Below are 19,812 nucleotides of genomic sequence, written 5' to 3' on the forward strand. Positions count from 1 at the left end.
CATGCTTGCTCTCTCACTCTATCTCTCTGACTCTCTCCTCCCCAAAATTTTTTTAATGCTTCTTTATTTGCGGCGGAGAGGAAGAGGATGAGCAGCGGAGTGGCAGAGAGAAAGAGAAACACAGGATGTAAAGCAGGCTCAGAACTGACAGCAGAGAGCCCTTATGAGGGCCTGGAACTCAGGAACACTGACATCGTGAGTTGAACTGACTCAAGTCAGAAAAGTTATGGTCCAGGGGGCACCTAGGTTGCTCAGTCAGTTACACATCCTACTTCAGCTCATGCATGATGCTAGGGAGCAGAGCTATGTCTGAGGGTGAGGGTTTCCTCTGTCCCGGGTCTACTTTTATTTCTCTGTGGTTTGTATTTTCTCAGAGTCTCTCAGAACCCTACTTCCCCTCACCATGGACCATTGGTCACATCCCCTTTTCCAACCTGCACACGCTCATTCAGACACACACCCACTCTGGCTGCCACACCCCAAGCCACTTCCGGTTCAGAGGGCTGTGTGTGTGTGTGTGTGTGTGTGTGTGTGTGTGTGTGTGAACTGATGTTGCATCCTCTTTCTCAAATTAAAAAAAAACACGTTTCTGTTACTATTCGAAAATAATGCTTCTCTAGAACACTTTGTGAATATTAACAAACAGATTTTTGTATTTGAGACAATTTTGACTTTCTATTAATTGTTCATGTGATATTTTATACTAATTAATGGTTTTCTTGTACAATGATGTATTCTGAGATGAACCCAGGTTGGTTTTGTGTGGTGCATGTTTCATAATAGCAAGGAAATAAACTTCAGTAAGTACAAACATATTATAACAAACACTTCTTTTGTTACCCGCCTTATGTTACCCTCTTGCCCAAAATTGAGAACTGTTGGCATTTTACCATAGTTACTTCAAGCCTTTGTAAAATTCAATCAATAAAATGTTGTGGATAAATTTGAGGTTCATTTTGCCTTCCATCTCCAGTTTCATGTTTCTCTCCTTTCTCAAAGGTAATTACTCTTCTGAGTTTATTGCATATCTTTATAGCCTTTTTAACACACGACGTTTTACATACACATATCCAGGAGCACTATGAACATTGTTGTACATGCATGTTAGGCTGAGTTAAACGGCATAATGTGGGCACCAAGGTAGCTTAGTCAGTTCTGCATCCAACTCTTGATTTTGGCTCAGCCCCTGATCACAGGGTTGTGGGATAGACCTTCCTGGTGAGCCCCAAAATGAGCCTCACGTGGAGCCCCACAACAGATTCTGCACTGAGCCTCTGCTCCAATTTGAGCCTGGAGCCTGCTTATGATTCCCTCTCTCCCTCTACCCCTCTCCCTCACTCTCAGTCTCATGCCAAAAAAAGCTATAATCCTATATGTATACACTGTGACTTGATTTGACTCCACACTTTATTTCTCACATCTGTGTCAAATGTGTGTGTGTTATAGTTTAGTCTCTTAAAGTCTTTGTAATATTCCCTCCAGTAAATATTCTTGTATATTATTTCCCCATTTCATTATTGATGGACAGGTTAGCTATTTCCAAAATTTGGTGTTCCACACGGTGCTAAAATGACTGCTTTTGTCTCCTTGTGCACATTTTTGACATGCTGTGTGGGTTTTTTTTTTCTTACTACAGTATAAACCAACAGAAAAATCATAAACGAGAGTGTGGAATTGATGGGTCAAAGCTTATGTACATGCTCAGTTTACTACTGACTCCTCTCCACATTGTTGCACCATTTTATACGCTACAAATAATGAATCAGGTTCCAACTTTCCTACATCTTGGTCAAGAGATCAGTTGCCAGATTTACAAATGTTTGCCAACCTGAAGGGAATAAAGGTCTTCCTCTACATCTCTCCAATTCCTCTGAGGCTGAGCATCTTCTCTGATATTTTTGGCCAGGTGTGTTTCCTCTGCAGTTGTTCCATTCTTTTCTCATGCTCCTAATGGATTGCTTGTTTAAATCTTTTTATATGCAGGCATTCTCTGTATACTCTGATGCTAATACTGTCATTTCTGTGTTGCAAGTATCCTTCAACCCATACTTGTCTCTAAAAGAACTCTTTAGTTTTAAATAATTACATATTCACAGGAAGTTTCAAAGATAGTGGAGAGAGGTCCTATCTGCCTTTAGTTTCTTCCAGTAGTTACATCTTCTGTCAAAAACAATTTGACAATAAAATATTATGGAGAAAAAAAAATAAAGTGCAAGGTCAAAACCAGGAAATTGCCATTGGCACAAGAGTATAGATTTATTGTAAGTTTCGGTACCTACCACACTCATCAAGAACAAGTCCACGACGAAGATCTCCCTCATGCTACTCCCCGACACTCATACACATCCATCTCCCTGCCCCACCATCGCTAACCCCTGAGCCACATATCCTTTTTATGTCCCTAGAAGTGTGTAATTTCATGAACATTGTATAAGTTGAATCATAAAATAGGTGACTTTTGGAAGTTGACTCTTGTCACTCAGTATAATGCCTTCCGGATTGCTCCAGTTGTTGCATCCATCAATAGTTTGTTTCTTTTTATTTCTGAGTGGTATTTCATGCCATGGATGTACCAGAGTTTGTCCACCTATCGAGTGACACTTTGATTCCTTCTAGTAGATGTATTACAGGTAGAGCTGCTGTAAAGAATTATGTACAGGGTTTGGATGGGCATACAGTTTCATTTCTCTGGGATAAATACCCAGGAGACCATTGCTGGGTTCTATGGTAAATGCATAATTAATTTTTCCAGAAACTTTTCTAGGGGCACCTGAGTGGCTCTATCAGTTGACCATCTGATTTCAGCTCAGATCATGATCTTGCAGTTTGTGAGTAGGAGTCCTCTGTCAGACTCTGTGCAGACAGCTGGGAGCCTGCTTTAGATTCTCTGCCTCTCTCTCTCTCTCTCTCTCTCTCTCTCTCTCTCTCTCTCTCTCTCAAAGATAAATAATTAAATAAATGCACACTTTTCAAATAATTTTTCCCAAGTGGTTGTACCATTTCACATTCCCATGGGCCATGTCTGAGAGACCCAAATTCTCTGCATCTTCACTAGCAGTTAGTGCTTTTGGTGTTTATCTTAGCCATTGATATAGGAGCACAGTGACAGTTGACCCTGGTATTAATTAGCATTTCCCACTGGCTGGTGATGTTGATGTCTTTTTATGTGTTTGTTTGCTATGTACATATTCTTTGTTGAAATGTCTCCTCATAGCTCCTGTTCTTTTTCGAACTAGAGTTTATATTTTTTATAGATTTTAAATATTTATTTATTTATTTTAAAAATGCTTAATGTTTATTTATTTTTGAGAGAGAGAGAGAGAGAGAGAGAGAGAAGCAGGAAGGGGCAGAGAGAGTGGGGGAGAGACAGAATCTGAAGCAGGCGCCAGGCTCTGAGCTCTCAGCACAGCGCCTGGCGAGGGGCTGGGCCGGAACTTGCCATTTGTGAGCTCATGACCTGAGAAGCAATTGAATGCTTAACCGTCAACACCACCTGGGCGCACCAATTTTTATTTATTTTGGAGAGAGGAGTTCGAGCAGGGGAGGGGCTGAGAGAGGAAGACAGATGATCCTAAGCAGACTCTACACTGACAGCATCTAGCTCTATGATGAGGCACTTAAACTCAACAAAGGTGAGATCATGACCTGAGCCAAAGTTGGATAGTCAACAGACTGAGCCAGCCAGGCACCCCTCTAACTGGAGTTTTTAAAATTAATATTTAATGTTTCAAAGTAGTTCTAGGACAGTATTGAGCAGAAAGTACAGAGAGTTCATATATGTCTCCTTGTTCCCCCTTTCATTTTCCCCTATTATTAATACCTTGCCTTCGTGTGGTACATTCATTATAAGGGATGAGCCAATATTGATTCACTATTGCTAATTAAGGCCCATGGTTTATATTAGGGTCCAGTCTTTGTGCTGGGCGTTCTGTGGGGTTCTGACAAAGGCATAATGGCACATATTTATCATTACAGAATCATGCAGTATCATTCACTGTCCAAAAATCCCTGCATTCCACCTTTCTTTCCTAGAGCACCCCCTCCCCTGAACTGTGAACAATCACTGATCTTTTTACTATCTCCATTGTTCTGCCTTTTCCAGAATGTCATATAGTTGGAATGATACAGTATGTAGCTTTTTCAGAGTGCATTTCTATCCGCTTCATTATTTCCATATTTAATCTGATCAAAGTGAAGGACTAAGTCTTGCTTCAAGGATATTGAGACCTGGGGTTGTCTGAGAGGCTCAGTGGGTGAAGTGTCCCACTTCTGCTCAGGTCGTGATCTCACTGTTTGTGAGTTTAAGCCCCATGTCAGGCTCTGTCTGTGCTGACAGCTTTGACCTGGAGGCTGCTTCAGATTCTGTGTCTCCCTCTCTCTCTGCCCCTCCCATGCTCACTCTCTCTCTCTATTTCTCAATAATAAATAAATGGTTAAAAATTATTTAAAAAACTAAAAAATAAAGGAATATTGAGACCCGGTGGACTGAGTTTTCCTACACTGCTAGGGAACTGATACATGCAATGAGGAATCCTGGGGAATTCCATGCCACAGTAGGGACTCCAACTTTTCTGATCTGAAGTAATATGGTTGAAAAAGCTGTTTTTCCTCACAAAGTGCTAAGGACATGCTAAGGATAGCTAAAGGAAGTCGTTTCCTTTGAAAATAGCCCAGCTTCAGAAGACAATAGAAAATAAAGGCATGAATGTCTCTAAAATCCTATGGTTCTACATCAATCAGTTTCGGCATATAACCAAGTGCTAACATGAATCTAATAGAGGGGACTCTAAGAGTTGGGGGGGGGGGGGCGAGAAGAAATTAGGCCCAAATCTCCATTCCTTGAATATGTCAACTCTTTAAGAAACACTCAGCAGGCATGGAGAAAATAAGGAGATAAGCTCACTGGTCACCCTATAAACATGACTCTCTGAAACTTACACAAATACATTAAATGCATGAAGGAATTTAATCATCAGAAGCTTGAATTTTATAATGTTTTTTACTTGAAAAAAGTTGAGAAACAAAATATTTAAACATAAATACTACACTCAGAATAAACATGATGTAGAAACAAGGAATACAGAAACAAAATGTTTCTACATGATGTAAACACAAATGTAGAAACAAGAAATAAAATGTAAACAACATTCCATCTAATGTAAAGCATTTCTCTCTCTAAACATTTTTGAATTGAGAAATAGGAAAATCTGACTTTGGAATTATGGTCTTATTGCTGATAAGGAAACAATATATTTAAATTAACTTTAGGCCAGAAATTAGTAGCACTGTAAAAATTTGAGACTGTCTTGTTTACTAATACCTTTTTTAACCCTCAATACAGAACTCTACTAGGAAAGGGGAGGTAAGAGAAGGTATCTGTGATGAACAGATCATATCCTGGAGCCTGGGGAGGGTGGAGCTGGCGAGTGAATGGAGCTGCCAGGAGGGGTCCTGGCCAGGAACATTCGTGCCTGTTGGATCTGAGGACCGTTATAGGTTTCTTTCTCAGGGACAGTGACTGGAATGGGAGCTTGAGGGAGACCGGAGTTCCCCGGTGGTATCCGGACAGGGGCACAGGGACTGATGCCTAGGTTGGAGATCCAGACTGGTCTTGGGTTCAGGGGTTTGGAGTGCCAGCTGGTTGTGGGGTTCAGACTTTGGCACCCGTCTTGGGATGGTGCTCAGGGCGAGTCTGTGCCTGGGTCCCCTCCCATACAGGTTCCGGGAGCTTGGTGGGCCACAGGCGCCTGAAGTTGCAGAAGCCACCTCATATTCCCACAGTGAGACTCCGGGAAGTCGGTGACAGGAGACAGCCCCGCATGAAGCATCCAAGTAGTGTTCTTACCTTCATGCCCCCAGGGGTGGCTACGCGTGGTGTCGCCCAGTGTCTTTCCTGGTAAAGGGACTGACCCTCAGTTCGAGTGGCCGCCCCTCCCCTGCGGTGACGGCCACTCCGAGGGGGAGGCGACCTAAGCGTACTGCACCCCGCGGGATCTGCACTTCCAGCAATGGGTTGGACCTCAGGACCCGCCTTATTTCTCCGCGGGGAATTTAAAAACACTCCCGGTTTTTCCCGCCGCGTACTGGGTGGGCGGACACCAATCTTTGCCGCGGCTGGAGCCCCATTTTGTAGCGTCCCTTTGAGCAACCGGGGCGGAAACTTTGCAGGCGGCCCAGTGACTCACGGGTCCCCGCCCCGCACGGGGTGGAGCCACAGGAGGAGCGGGGAGGGAGAGGACTTGCGGTGGCTGGAAGGTCAGGTCCCCGACCCCCAGGGCGAAGCTTCGGGAGGGAATTCGGGTGTACTTGGCTTTGGGGATTCTGAGTGCTCCAATCCCAGCGGGAAGACCACACCTTCAGTGCGAGCTCACCCACAGGGAGCCCACAGTGGATTTCTTCGTAGGCTAGCTTTTTCAAAACAGCTGTCTTGAGGTATATGTTTATTTATTTATTTTTCAACCAAAACATCTCACGTGTTTATTCCTGAACCAATCTACTGATGCAAAATCATAACAGTGAAGTCATTTCCCTGATAAAACCGGTCTACAGGTCGGGTAACAGGGAGGTGATAGACCAGGAACGCAGTACTGGCGGGCAGCAGAATAAACATGTGCCATCTCATGTATGATCTCTACAGACCCAGTTTCGTTCTTCTCCAGTGCTACCTCTTGGAGTTGTACCTGATTTTGTTACCAGTTTTCATCCAAATCCATTGGGGGATGGGACGATTCTGCTTTTGTTTCTTGGCCAGGAATCGCTTGATCCTGAAAGTCTTGTGAGAAGACATGGCTAGAAACAGCAAGCTGCACGCACCACAATGGCAGAGAGGAGGAAAAAGTTGAGGTATATGTTTAAAGCATACAATTTGATGAGTTTGGGCATATGGGGAAAAAAAGGAAGTATACAGCCAAATTACCACTTGTGGTTTTAAGTCACTAAGGCTTTTGGGAAAATTATTTACTGTAGCAAAACCTGGATTGCCCAGACTGATACAGAAATTGGTGCTTACGGGGAACTCTGCAAAACAACCACAAAACAACTAAAATGTTTGTCTTTGTCTCCAGGGCCAGCAGTGTGCAGTGAAAAAGTATAACTGGAAACTGGTAGATGGCAATTTCTGTCATGTAGTAGTTAATATTTGACAGAGCAGTCATCTTCAATGCCTTGGAATAAGGATAATGTGTAAAGTAAGTTTCTGCACTTTGGGTAAGAGATTAGACAACAGGTGTTAGTAGTAATTCACCTTGGTTGCTCTTTAATAAGGTAACAGAGAAGGGATAAAAAACCTAATGTGCTTGGGAAAGCATTTACTTGTTTTACTTTGTGCAAGCAAGAAAGATAGTAGAGAATAGAGACATTTATGGACATTTGGGAGTCAAAAGGTGCACATATGTCTCACCTCCAACTAATAAAAGAAATCTGAGAAGATCCTGGGGCAAAAAAGATGAATTCAAACTCAGCCTGTTGGTAAAGATGCAGGTAATGAAGTGGCCATAAGCCCCTGACTGAAGCCTCTGAGTCAGCTTAGTTGACAGCAAATATATCCTTTCCCGTGAGCCAAATGGCTCAGAGAAAAGAGCCTGAATGCATGGTCTCCTATGGAAGCCTGTGAAGATCAAGGTAATATATGGTATGAAATCTCCAGAGAGAAGGGTAACTCAAAAAGCAGTATAGGTATTGGTACTTGGAGTAAATTGGGGCCAAATAAGGTCAGACAACAAAAATACTTTTGATAGAGCTAAATGGCCATAGTCTGGACTGAAAAAATAAAAACTCTGACTCTTTGAGACTTAAAAGAACTCATTAGACCCCCTCTGCAGGCAAGTGGTGTGTTAGAAGGTTGCTCAGCATTCAAAGAGGACAGGGCTCCCAATTCCCACTTTTAATGTGGTTGAAAGTGATGGAAAAGAAGGAACTCCATAAGGGTCATACCAGGCACCACTGGGAAAAATGGATGGAGGAACCACTTAATGGGAGGAAAACTGATTAGAGAACAAGCCCCACCACAGGAAAGGGGTCCCCACGAGGTCCTCCAAGAGGATTTATTAATTTCTGTGCACCAGCGACTATTTTGTCCTTCCCATCCTTTCCCTGTCTAATTGGGGGGGAGGGGTTGGAGTTATCCCATTACTGTTCCGCATTGTGTAAGATATATATGTTAATTTGTATGTCTAATTCATAAAGATTCAAATGGAGTGTTATCCAGTCTATCACAGGATGTGGACTTTGTCTATGGTGGGACATCCCATCAGGATGGAATTTTTGAGTTGTTCTCTTAACGGTGAGGGGTGTATATCTTGAATAGGAAAGACAGAGAAATGAATCCTTGTGGGCAAATATGTATGATATTTTGCATATATTTCCAAAATATTGTCTGCCCCTCCCTGGGTTAGGATTACATACATTTATTGCCCCCATTGAAATCAAGCCTGGTCCTAGAATATACTCTGGCCAATTAAATGCCAATAGAAGGGACATGGGGTATTTCTCCTTGCTCTTGTTTCGTTCTCTCAGAAGACTGGCAGTATCTCTGGGGATCTTCTGGCAGCCTGGATCTCCACAGGAGGAGGATGCGAGGCCAAGCCAATGGGTACCCCCAGTAGACATGTCCTATAGGCAAGAACAACAATGTACATTGTAAGCCATTGAGATTGGGGAGGACCTGCTCCTGCACCACAACATAGCCTAATTGATTAGGAGGTGAAGCATGTGGAGTGAGGCAGAGCAGCAGGATGCAAGGAGTCTTGGATTCCGATGACTTCTCAGAGGAGAGCTAACGCTCCAGTTTTCAACTTCTCTCCAAAAATGAGCTTCAGCTTTCTTTGTGCCATTATCTATATGGGATTTCTTTCAAAGCATCAGAATCAACATCCAAACCTATGCCAACCTACTCCTCAACTCCATTCATGCTAAACCAGGGTCCTGTTTTCCTTTTGTCTCTCACTCTAGGTAGTAAAATATCTTTGTCCATAATCAACTATCTCCGCCTCACTATTTCTTTTTCCTGTGGCTACAGAGTCTGCCCATGCTGCAGGCTGAGTACTCTGGAAACAAATGCTGAGATCGAGATTCATGTCCAAGATGTTTAAGACAGATGGGCAGGATGAAAAAAGCAGAAGGAAGCAGAATAGAGCAGAGAAAAAAGCTGAACTGTGATGCAGCTCTCATCACAATCTCAGCCAACTCGGCAGGATGTTGTAGTGTAAACTGTGCCCAACAGAGTTGTCTTGCATTGAGCTGCATGGCTGGGCCTTTATATTGTCACATATCTCATTTTCCAGGAGCCAGGTGAGAGTTGTGAGCCTAAGAGTTGCTCATGACCACAGGCAATGCAGCTCACCCCCAAGTGAGGCCAGTCCTCCAGGAGCTGGCATTTAGAGGCTGTGCTGATGGCCCTCTCAGAATCTGGGTACCAAGTCTTTCCTTGAAGGGGGGCTGCATGGTGCATCCCATGTCTACCACATCCTCATTGCTATGACCTCCCTGTTTTTCTCCCTTGTAGAAGGCTGTGCTGATCTCATCCCTTCTCATCTGTTTACCTGCCCATGGCATGGATCACATTTACAGTGTATTTCATGTAGTTCTGAAAGCCAGGATGAGATTTCCCTTCACACACTGGGGAATCTACCTGACCCCAAACTCCATAGCCTGGTTTTTACTCTCTTTTGCCTGTAGTTTTGACACAAGGTGAAGGGAAGGAGAGTCAATGTTTTTGGTTTATTGTCTTTTACATTGCAGCAGAAACAATTATTCTCAAGCTATGTATGTCACTGAGATTTTTCATGCCCAACTAAGATTGTATGAGCTCTCATTATGTGTAAATACAGATGGTTTGGTCTTTTATCCAGTTTCCTTCTGTTAAGATGTCTCAGAATGCTAGAAGTGCTTCCACATTCTACAGATCTCTTCTGGGAGTCTCCTGCCACTTTCTGCTCTGCACTGCTGTGCTAAGACCTCTGGGGGGACATCCTGGATTGACATGACACCTTTCCAAGGTCTGTCCCCTCCATGCACCTCTGTATCTTATGAAAAAAGGTGTCTTCTTTTATTTCCCAATATGTAACGAACATCAGGCTCTACTTATAGCAAAACTTGTAAAGGTTTGCACAGAGTGTAAGGCGAATATTTAAATTTAGATACTAGATGTCACACTGACCAAAGTCTGTAGAGTGTAGATTATCCTGATGGCCATCTCTCTCCTTGTCCCTGTGTACCCCCTTACTGCCAATTTTCCCCTGAAACATTCAAGAATGAATTGCAGACATGAGAGTCCTTCACCTCTAATATGTCAGCAGGTATTTCCTAAAACTAAGCACACTCACAGTACGATAATAAAACTCAGAGATTATGCTGATACATGCTGTTATGTAATCTGTAGACCTTATTTGAAGTTTATCTATTTTCCAGTAAATTCTGGATGGTGATAGAAAAAAATTCTGGTCTAGGATTCAATCTAGGATCTTTATGTTTAGTTTACTTGTTTTTAAATCTCCTTTAATCTGGAACAGTTCCCCAGACTTTGTGTTTGATGACCTTGCCACTGTTGAAGAGAATAGAGAAAACATTCCCTCACTAATTTTATGAAACTACTATAAAGTTAATACCCAATTGAAGAACTAAAGCATGAAAAAAACAATTGTTCATCATCAGCATCACATCTAAATGAGAAAATTCTAAACAAAAGGTTAGAAAACCAAATCCATCAGAATGTAAAATGATAATACCTGATGACCAGGATGGCTTAAATTAGGAATTCACTGTTGATTCAAGCATTTCTAACTCAATCAGTGTAATTCATGACAAATCAAAAGAGAAAAATCATATGATCATTTGCATGGATAATGAAAATTTTTGATAAAGTTCAGTACCCATTCATTAAACACAAGTGAATTTTCACCTACATTAACATTATGTCTTGGGCACCTGGTTCTGTTGGTTAAGTGTCAGACTTGGGCTCAGGTCATGATGTCACAGTTCATGAGTTTGAGCTCACATCAGGTACTCTGCTGTCAGCACAGAGCCTGCTTGGGATCCCCTTCCCCTCTTTCTCTCTCCTCCCTGCTCATTCTCTCTCTCTCTCTCTCTCTCTCTCTCTCTCTCTCTCTCTCTCTGCCTCAAAGTAAACATTTAGAGAAATCATTATGTCTTTGCAGCTTTATGTTTGTTTGATGCTTTCTTACATGCACAGCTATTAACTACAAATCCATTGTTTATTCGAGAGAGAAGTATACACACACACACACACACACACACACACACACACACACAAAGCATAAAGTCCTCAGCAAGGCTAGTTAATTGGATTTCCTGGACAACCATTAGCTTTTTGTAAGTTCTACATGTAAATTTTATTTTATCTCATTAAAAAGAATAGTTTCAAGAATGATTTTGACGCTAAATGATTTTCCTTTGTTAAACGTCTGTTTAATTTTGAGAGACAGAGACAGAGAGTGAAAAGGGGATTGGCAGAGAGAAAGAGGGAGACCCAGAATCAGACGCAGACTTCAGGCTCTGAGTTGTCAGTACACAGACTGAAGGAGGCAGGGCTCGAACCCATGGATTCTGAGGCCATGGTGACCTAACCAAGTTGGTCACTCAACCCACTGTGCCACCCTGCACCCCTTTGGAAACATAAAGGATACATATAGTTTACCATGTGCCTTTGTTTTACTAGGCGTGCAATGTGCTGACTGGTAAGTGATATCTAGTTGTATGGCTAACAACGTAATTTATGCTGATTCTACTTGTGTGCAAACCCATGCACATCAACCTATGCCTCTTTTCTGCCTAAAACTGTGCCTAGAAATGTCATGTCTCAGCAGAAATATATACTTCGTGCTGTTTATGCTCTAGTTTCTCTACTGTGGTTCTATATTTATTACTTTTAAATATGTGTCACGTTTGCTACTGGAATATGAATTTATGGTACTGTGTCAATGTTGTAACCATCCTTCGGGGAAACCCGCTTATCACTCCAGTGGCTTTGAGTTTGCTGTTTCTTGACTAGTTGTTCATTTCATGATTTTTGTAGCTGGTGTCAAGTTATCTATGTGGAAAAGAATTTTTAATGTTTTCCTGGAAAAAATCGTTTAAGACCCATTCCTGATAAAAATGCTTAGGAAATTAGAAATATTAACGAACTTTGGCAAATGCACAAAAAAGATTTACAACAAAGCACGTAGAAAACATGTTGCATAGTGGAAAAAACCCCAGTGATATCTGTTAATGTCAAGAATACAATTAAAGTGACTGCTGTCATCACTTGTGTTTTCTGTTGCCTTGGAGGTCATAGCTAATCCATTCGGGCAAGAATAAATTTTTAAAGAGCATAACGTTTTGAAAGGAAGGTGATTTGACTGGCTATGTTAAAAAGTGCAGAAATAATTACAACAATGAGAAAAATGTGTCCATTTGTTGGAACCAGAGATCTATGAGTGGGAAGAAAATGTAAATGTAAATAAATATGGAAATCTATATTATGTTGGTAAAGTGGAAATCATAATCTCATAGAGATGTCATTGTCTCCAAACTGATCTATAAATATTTGAAGCACATGTAACCAAAAAATTGTAAAAACTGTGATTGAAAGAAATGTAGAAGTCTAAGGATATCAAATTTGGAAAGTACTTAGGGAAAAAGGGTGTGTATACATTCTGTGACACAATTTGGACCTGGGAGAGGAGACTTGGATTCAAAACGTTAGGGTCATCTCCCTACTGAAGCCTATGAATCTCAGGAGCATAATGTTAATGGGAAAAGACAACCTCAAAAAGGGGTAAGAGAAAATATATGTGGTATTTTACCAATCACTATCGGTGCATAACAAATTTCCTTATATTCAAATTGCATAAATAACCATTCATTATACTCATCGGTCTGGAGGCTCTGGAATGTGGACAGGGCACAGGGGGAACGCTTGTCTCTGCTTCATTCACTTCCAGCTTGAAGTGGCTTCAAGGTTGGGATTGGCATCATCTGGAGGTGTGCCGTAGAGGGTAGGGAGACTTCACTAGTTGAGGGTTCCTCAGTCATCAGCTTATCTGTCCCTAACCCCCCATTCCTCTCTCCTTTTGTTCTGTCTCACTGATCCTGTTTTTTTAAATATGTATTTATGTTTCTTTCTTTATTTATTGAGAGAGAGAGAGAGAGAGAGTGAGAGACAGAGAGAGAGAGAGAGAGTGAGAGACAGAGAGAGAGAGAGAGAGAGAGAGAGAGAGAGAGAGAGAAGTGAGAACCCCAAGCAGTCTCTGCACTGTCACCACAGATTTCCACATGGGCTTGAACTCACCAACTGTGAGATCATGACCTGAGCCAAAATTAGTAGTCTGGAGCTTAATTGACTGAGCCACCCAGGTGCTCCTTGCAAATCTTGTTTTAAAAACTGACTTCCGTGCATTGCAAAGGCTCTGGGTTCTAGTGACAAGTCCTGGCTGGGTTGAGCTGCAGAAACCTGATTACCACAATACCACAAAAGGAAACCTGTGCACAAGCAAAGTGGCTGGAGTGCTGTATCTCCTGGGAGAAGCCACTGGAGTCAGGTCTGGACTAATCCTTTCAGATGGCCTCAAGGAGCTCCTTACCCCTGGAGGATGTGTGTGCCAGAATCTGCATTTGCGAAGCATCTCCTCCCTATCCACTTCCTCTTCTCTGTGTAGCTCTAGTACCATCTCCAGGGGCATGTGCGCTTTTAGAGGAAGGACTGTGAGGAGAGCTGGAAAAGTCCGAGTAGAATTCCCCTGCCAGGAGCCTAACACTTAGTCAGTTTCGTGGAATAACACTGGTGCTAAAGCTTAGGGTGGCTCACTTTGCTCATAAGGCTAACCTGTAAGGTCCATGGCTAACATACTGTAGGCTCTGCAAATTTCCACCAGCCGCCCAGGGGCTGGCGGGAAGGGCCGAACCCACCAGGCAAATGTGATCGCTCACCAGGACGTCTCCCAGCAGGTCATGAGTGGCACAGACAGGGATGCTGGTGCCAACCTTGTCAATGTTTTTCTTTCTTTTGTTTTTTACTGGCATTTTTTTTTACCATACACAATATAGAAAATACAGATACACAAATAGGAAAGGAGAAATCTTTCAGAGATAGTCACATGCATCTTTGTTTTTGTTATGTTTTGTTTTGTTTGTACTCTTTATATTCAACTGACAAACCCAAGTTCAAGATCATGACTGGAATGGTCATCTGACTGGGCCACCCAGTGCCCCGGAGTCACACACTTCTTTAAATAATTTGTTTCCTCGGGGCGCCTGGGTAGCTCAGTTGGTTAAGCCTCTGACTTCAGCTCAGATCACATCTCACGTTCCTGGTTTCAAGCCCCGCGTCAGGCTCTGTGCTGACAGCTAGCTCAGAGCCTGGAGCCTGGAGCCTGCTTCTGGTTTTGTGTCTCCTTCTCTCTCTGCCCCTCCCCCTCCCATGCTTTGTCTCTCTCTGTATCAAAAATAAATAAAAGATTTTAAAAAATTAAATAACTGCTTCCTCAACATGGTTGGAACTAGAGTGTATTATGCTAAGTGAAATAAGTCGGTAAGAAAAAGACATATACCATATGATTTCACTCCTATGTGAAATTTAGGAAACAAAACAGAAGGGGGAGGGAAGCAAAAATAAGATAAAAACAGAGGGAGGCAAACCATAAGAGACTCTAAAATACAGGGAACAAACTGGGTTCCCAGAGGAGAGGGGGGGCAGGGGACAAGCTAAACCAGATGTTGGGATGAGCACTGGGTGTTATACTGAAGTAATGAATCACTAAATTCCACTCCTGAAGTCATTGTTGCACTATATGTCAACTAACATGGAGTTAAATAAATAAATAAATAAATAAATAAATAAATAAATAAATAAATAATAACAGGGGTGGCTCAGTTGGTTAAGTGACATACTTTGGATCAGGTCATGATCTCATGGTTTATGGGTTCAGCCCTGTGTCAGGATCTGTATTGACAGCTCTTAGCCAGAGCCTGTGTAGGTTTCTGTGTCTCTCTCTTTCTGTGCCTTTCATCATTTCCACTCTGTCTGTTTCTATCTCTCAAAAGCAAATAAACATTTAAAATTTAAACAGCACAAAAGCAGACCCTGAGATCAATGGAGCAGAATAGAAAATTCAGAAACGGACCCACTAACATACGGCCCACTAATCTTTGACAAAGCAGGAAAGAATATCCAGTGGATTAAGACAGTCTCTTCAGCAAATGGTGCTGGGAAAACTGAACAGTGACATGCAGAAAAATGAACCTGGACCACTTTCTTATACCATACACAAAAATAAACTCAATATTGATAAAAGACCTAAGCGTAAGTAAAGAAGCCATCAAAATTCTAGAGGAGAAAGCAGGCAAAAATCTCTTTGACCTCAGCCATGGCAACTTCTTACTCAATAGGTCTCCAGAGGCAAGGGAAACAAAAGCAAAAATGAACTATTGGGACCTCATCAAAAGAAAAAGCTTCTCTGCACAGTGAAGGAATCTATCAGCAAAACTAAAAGGCAGCTAACTGAATGGGAGAAGATATTTGCAAAGACACACAGATAAAGGGTTAATATCCAAAATCTATACAGAACTTATCAAACTCAACACCCAAAAAGCAAATAATCCAGTGAAGAAATGGGCAAAAGACACGAATGGACACTTCTCCAAAGAAGACGTCCAGATGGTCATCCAGCACATGAAAAACTCATCAACATCACTCGTATTTGATTGAAACATCAATCAAAACCACAATGAGATACCACTTCACACTTGTCAGAATGGCTAACATTAACAACTCAGGCAACAGCAGATGTTGGTAAGGATGTGGAGAAAGAGGATGTCTTTCACACTGCTCGTGGGAATGCAAACTGGCGCAGCCACTCTGGAAAACCGAATGGAGGTTCTTTAAAGAATTAAAAGTAGACTACCCTGTAACCCAGCAATTGCAGTACTGGGTGTTTATCCAAGGGATACAGGTGTGCTGTTTCAAAGGGGTACACATACCCCAATGTTTATAGCACTGTTATCAGTAGCCAAAGTATGGAAAGAGCCCAAATGACCATCAACAGATGAAAAGATAAAGATGTGGTATATATATACACATACATACATACAATGGAGTATTACTTGGCAATCCGAAAGAATGAAATCTTGCCATTTGCAACTAGGTGGATGAAACTAGAGGGTATTATGCTAAGCGAAATTCATCAGTCAGAAAAAGACAAATATCATATGACTTCACTCATATGAGGACTTTAAGATACAAAACAGATGTACAAAAATAATATAAAAACAGGGAGGGAGACAAAACACAAGAGACTGTAAAATATAGAGAACAAACAAAGAGTTGCTGAGGGTTTGTGGGAGTGGGAATGGGCTAAATGGGTAATGACCTTAAGGAATCTACTCCTGAAATCATTGCTGCACTATATGCTAACTAACTTTGATGAAAAATTTTAAAAAATAAATAATTTTTTAAAACCTGGGTCTGAATAAATCCTATCGAATAGATGAAAGAGAAAACTATTGTATACTTTTTCTTCTTAGGGAAAAAAAACTCAACCAACTAGCCCCATCTCAAAGTTTTAAAAAGGGGCAGAGCAACACCGCCTTTAGGCAGCTCCCTCGCATTACAGCCTGTGGCCAGGCCCCCCTCTCTCTCAGTCCTCAAAGCCTTCCAACCTGTGGGGAGCAGCTCCCTCTGCTAAGTTTGCCCCCTCTTCCCTTGTCAGATATCAACTTCTTATCCCCCCAAGGCGGTCTAGTTGGCCGGTTACTGGAAGAGGTGAAGCACAGCGAGCACAAGCCTTTCATGGTCCCCCTCTCCATCCCTTCCCAGCTGGGTTTCTCAGTTCTGTGAACCTTGGCTCCAATTCTCAGGTCTTGGTACCAACACCTACCCAAAATCTGCCCGCCTTTAAGGGTTTGGGAGCAGAGCTTTGGAAGCCTGTGGTTGGGGCAGGATGTAAGTCCCTGCTTGGGCTAGGAAGTGCCTGAAAGAGCTGGGGAAGGGGCGCCTGGTGGCTCAGTTGGTTATTTGGCTCTGTTCATGATCTCACAGTGAATTCATATACCGCTTGGGTTCCAGAGCAAGTTAGAGCGCAGACTCGAGATCCAGAACTGGAGTGAGTGAAACGCTGGGGTGGGGGATGGGGGGCGTCCTGGGAGTTCCAGGACCTGATCACTCACCTGAGCAAATTCCATCCCAGGCATGAATTCCAGGGCCCCCCGCCCATGAGTTCAAAAGCCCGGCCCCAAGTTCTAGCATCTGGCGTGGTTTCACACCCTGAGTTTGAGCAAAAACAGGAGTTTTTAAAGTCTTTAAAACAGTTTGAAAAGATTTTAAAAACTTTTTTAAGGTCAGGTTCTGTGGTGTCTGGTTGTCTGTGCAGCAGGGGACCCTGAGGCAGGAAGACGTGAGAGCTCTAAGGACAACAGGTCGGGACAGTCAGGTCTCCAGGGCTCCTCGACAGTGCCCTGCACTTCTGCGATCCTGAGACGAGGGGAGTTTGGGACTACAGTCTGTAGGTAAAGGGACCTGACCAATCGCTGGTGAAGTGTCTTCTAGATGGAGGAATAGGAAGGAGATGGAGGAGGACAGGGGGAGAAGTTCCGGGGGACGGGTACAGGACAAGTACCACGACTTTCTAAACAAACAAGAAATGCCTTAGGAGGAAGTAGTCCTTGCCTTTCTAGGCAGTTCGCACCAGACTGCATTTGGGCATAACTCTAAGGAGATGGGAATGCCATCCCTTTTCTCAATAAAAATGGCTAACAACACAGCCTAAATCCTGAATCCAGGGCTAATAAAACTTTCCCCACAGTCAAAAGTAGGAAAGATTTCAGAGGAGACAAGGAATCTGTCACCTAGATCCAAGGTTCAAGGTCAATGATTTTTACATTATAAGGATTTGGGAGACCCCAGTTCCCAGCATAGTTTTTAAGGGCTGTGATTCAGATGTGTGCCTGTGGGAGTGGTTTAGAAAGGTTTACTTAGCTATGGAGTTGCCCTGGAGTGGCCAGGACCCCAAGCTGACCCAGGAGCTCCGGGTTCTCTGTAAGGTGGTTCAACTCCAGCTCCTTTGGGGTCCAAGTTTCCCAGAGGCTTGGGAAGGCATGCTCTTTAAGCCCTTTGAAGGTGAGATGTGCACGAGATGGGTGAGCTAGCAAGGCTCACTTACAGTCAGAGGGTGCTGGAAAGTAGGCTGGGCGGAAAGGTGATAGGACTGTAGTTGCAGAGGCTTCGAGAAAAAATGGGGAGCCGGGGCTGCCTGCAGGGCGTATATTACCAGGACATGGTGGAACTGGGGCTGTATTGCTGGGCTTAAATGGAACTGATTTTCCTGCAGCCTTTTGCAGAGAGATGGGAAGGGCCTCCTGTCGGGTCTGCAGGCAAGAGGGACCCATGTTTGAGGCATCCCTCCAACAGGCATAAGAAAATGTAGAGATTGAGTCTAATGGCATTTTGCCCCTGAGCCACCTGAGACGACCCTGGAATGAGCGGCCACAAGTAGCGAGTGGAGCTGGCTACCGGCGCGGGGGGGCGGGCGGGTACGACCTGGGCCAGGTGAGCTCAAGGAGGCGGGGCGGGGAGAGCGGGCGGGGGCGGGGTCCACGCGCAGCGCATCCGCGGGGCGAACCTGGGGGAATGAAAGGGGAGGCTTGGGGCAAACAGCCACCAGAGAATAGGGACTCCCCTGAGCGCCCTGAGGAGCGCAGCCGAGCCGCCACCTCCGCAGCAGCCTGGCCTCGAGGCCACCACAGCCACCACCCTGGATGCCGCCAACGACCCTACTTTTTCCCTCAGGGCATCTTGTTTAAGATAAGTCACCTGCACCAGCAAGAAGAATCGAACTGCCATGAATGGATTGAATGAAACAGGGAAACACACACACACACACACACACACACACACACACACACACACACAAAACCAGGACGTGTGGGACATGAGGATTTGGGATATGAACTCATTGGAAAAACCACTTTGGGGTTATGACCTGATAGCTGATGAAACGGGATTGGAATAATATTCACGATGTGTGTGTGTGTGTGTGTGTGTGTGTGTGTGTACACAAATATAAATTTTGCATTTGACTTAAGGTGCCATGAGAAAATTTGCATTTTGTAAGGTGGTCCTAGTCGCCTCCTTAATTCGGGTACCCTTGGAGATGTTCCTGCTGCTTTACTTCATTGAATGCAGGAAATGTGATGAAAAGAAGGAGCAAGGACTTTCTGCTGGGGATGTTCTAGACCCAGTACAAAAGCCTCACGAAGGTCCTGGAGAAATGCGGAAACCAGAAGTCATTCCTAAAGAAGATCAAGAAATGATGAAAGAGATGTTTAAAATCAATCAGTTCTTTATCCCTTGGGTAAATCCCTAGCAGTGCTATTGCTGGGTCATAGGGGAGTTCTAGCGATAGTTTTTTGAGGAGTCTCCACACTGTTTTCCAGAGCAGCTGCACCAGTTTACATTGGCACCAACAGTGTAGGAGGGTGCCCTTCTCTCCACACCCTCGCCAGCATCTATAGTCTTTTGATTTGTTCATTTTAGCGACTCTGACCGGTGTGAGGTGGTATCTCAGTGTGGTTTTGATTTGAATTTCCCTGATGATGAGTGACACTGAGCATCGTTTCATGTGCCTGTTGGCCATCTGGATGTCCTCTTTGGAGAGTGTCTATTCAGGTCTTCTGCCCATTTCTTCACTGAATCATTCATTTTTCGTGTATGTAGCTTAGTGAGCTCCTTGTAGACTTTGGATACTAGCCCTTTATCTGATATGCCATTTGCCACTATCTTTTCCCATTCTATTGGTTGCCTATTAGTTTTTTTTATTGTTT

General features: G+C 43.3%; 1 pseudogene; it reads right to left on the bottom strand.

The window, feature by feature from the left end:
• Positions 1 to 6,631: 6,631 nt before the first annotated feature.
• LOC115282997 lies at positions 6,632 to 6,792 on the bottom strand (annotated as a pseudogene).
• Between the last annotated feature and the right edge of the window lie 13,020 nt (positions 6,793 to 19,812).

Source organism: Suricata suricatta, chromosome 17 (assembly GCF_006229205.1).
Source record: "Suricata suricatta isolate VVHF042 chromosome 17, meerkat_22Aug2017_6uvM2_HiC, whole genome shotgun sequence".
NCBI lineage: Eukaryota > Metazoa > Chordata > Mammalia > Carnivora > Herpestidae > Suricata > Suricata suricatta.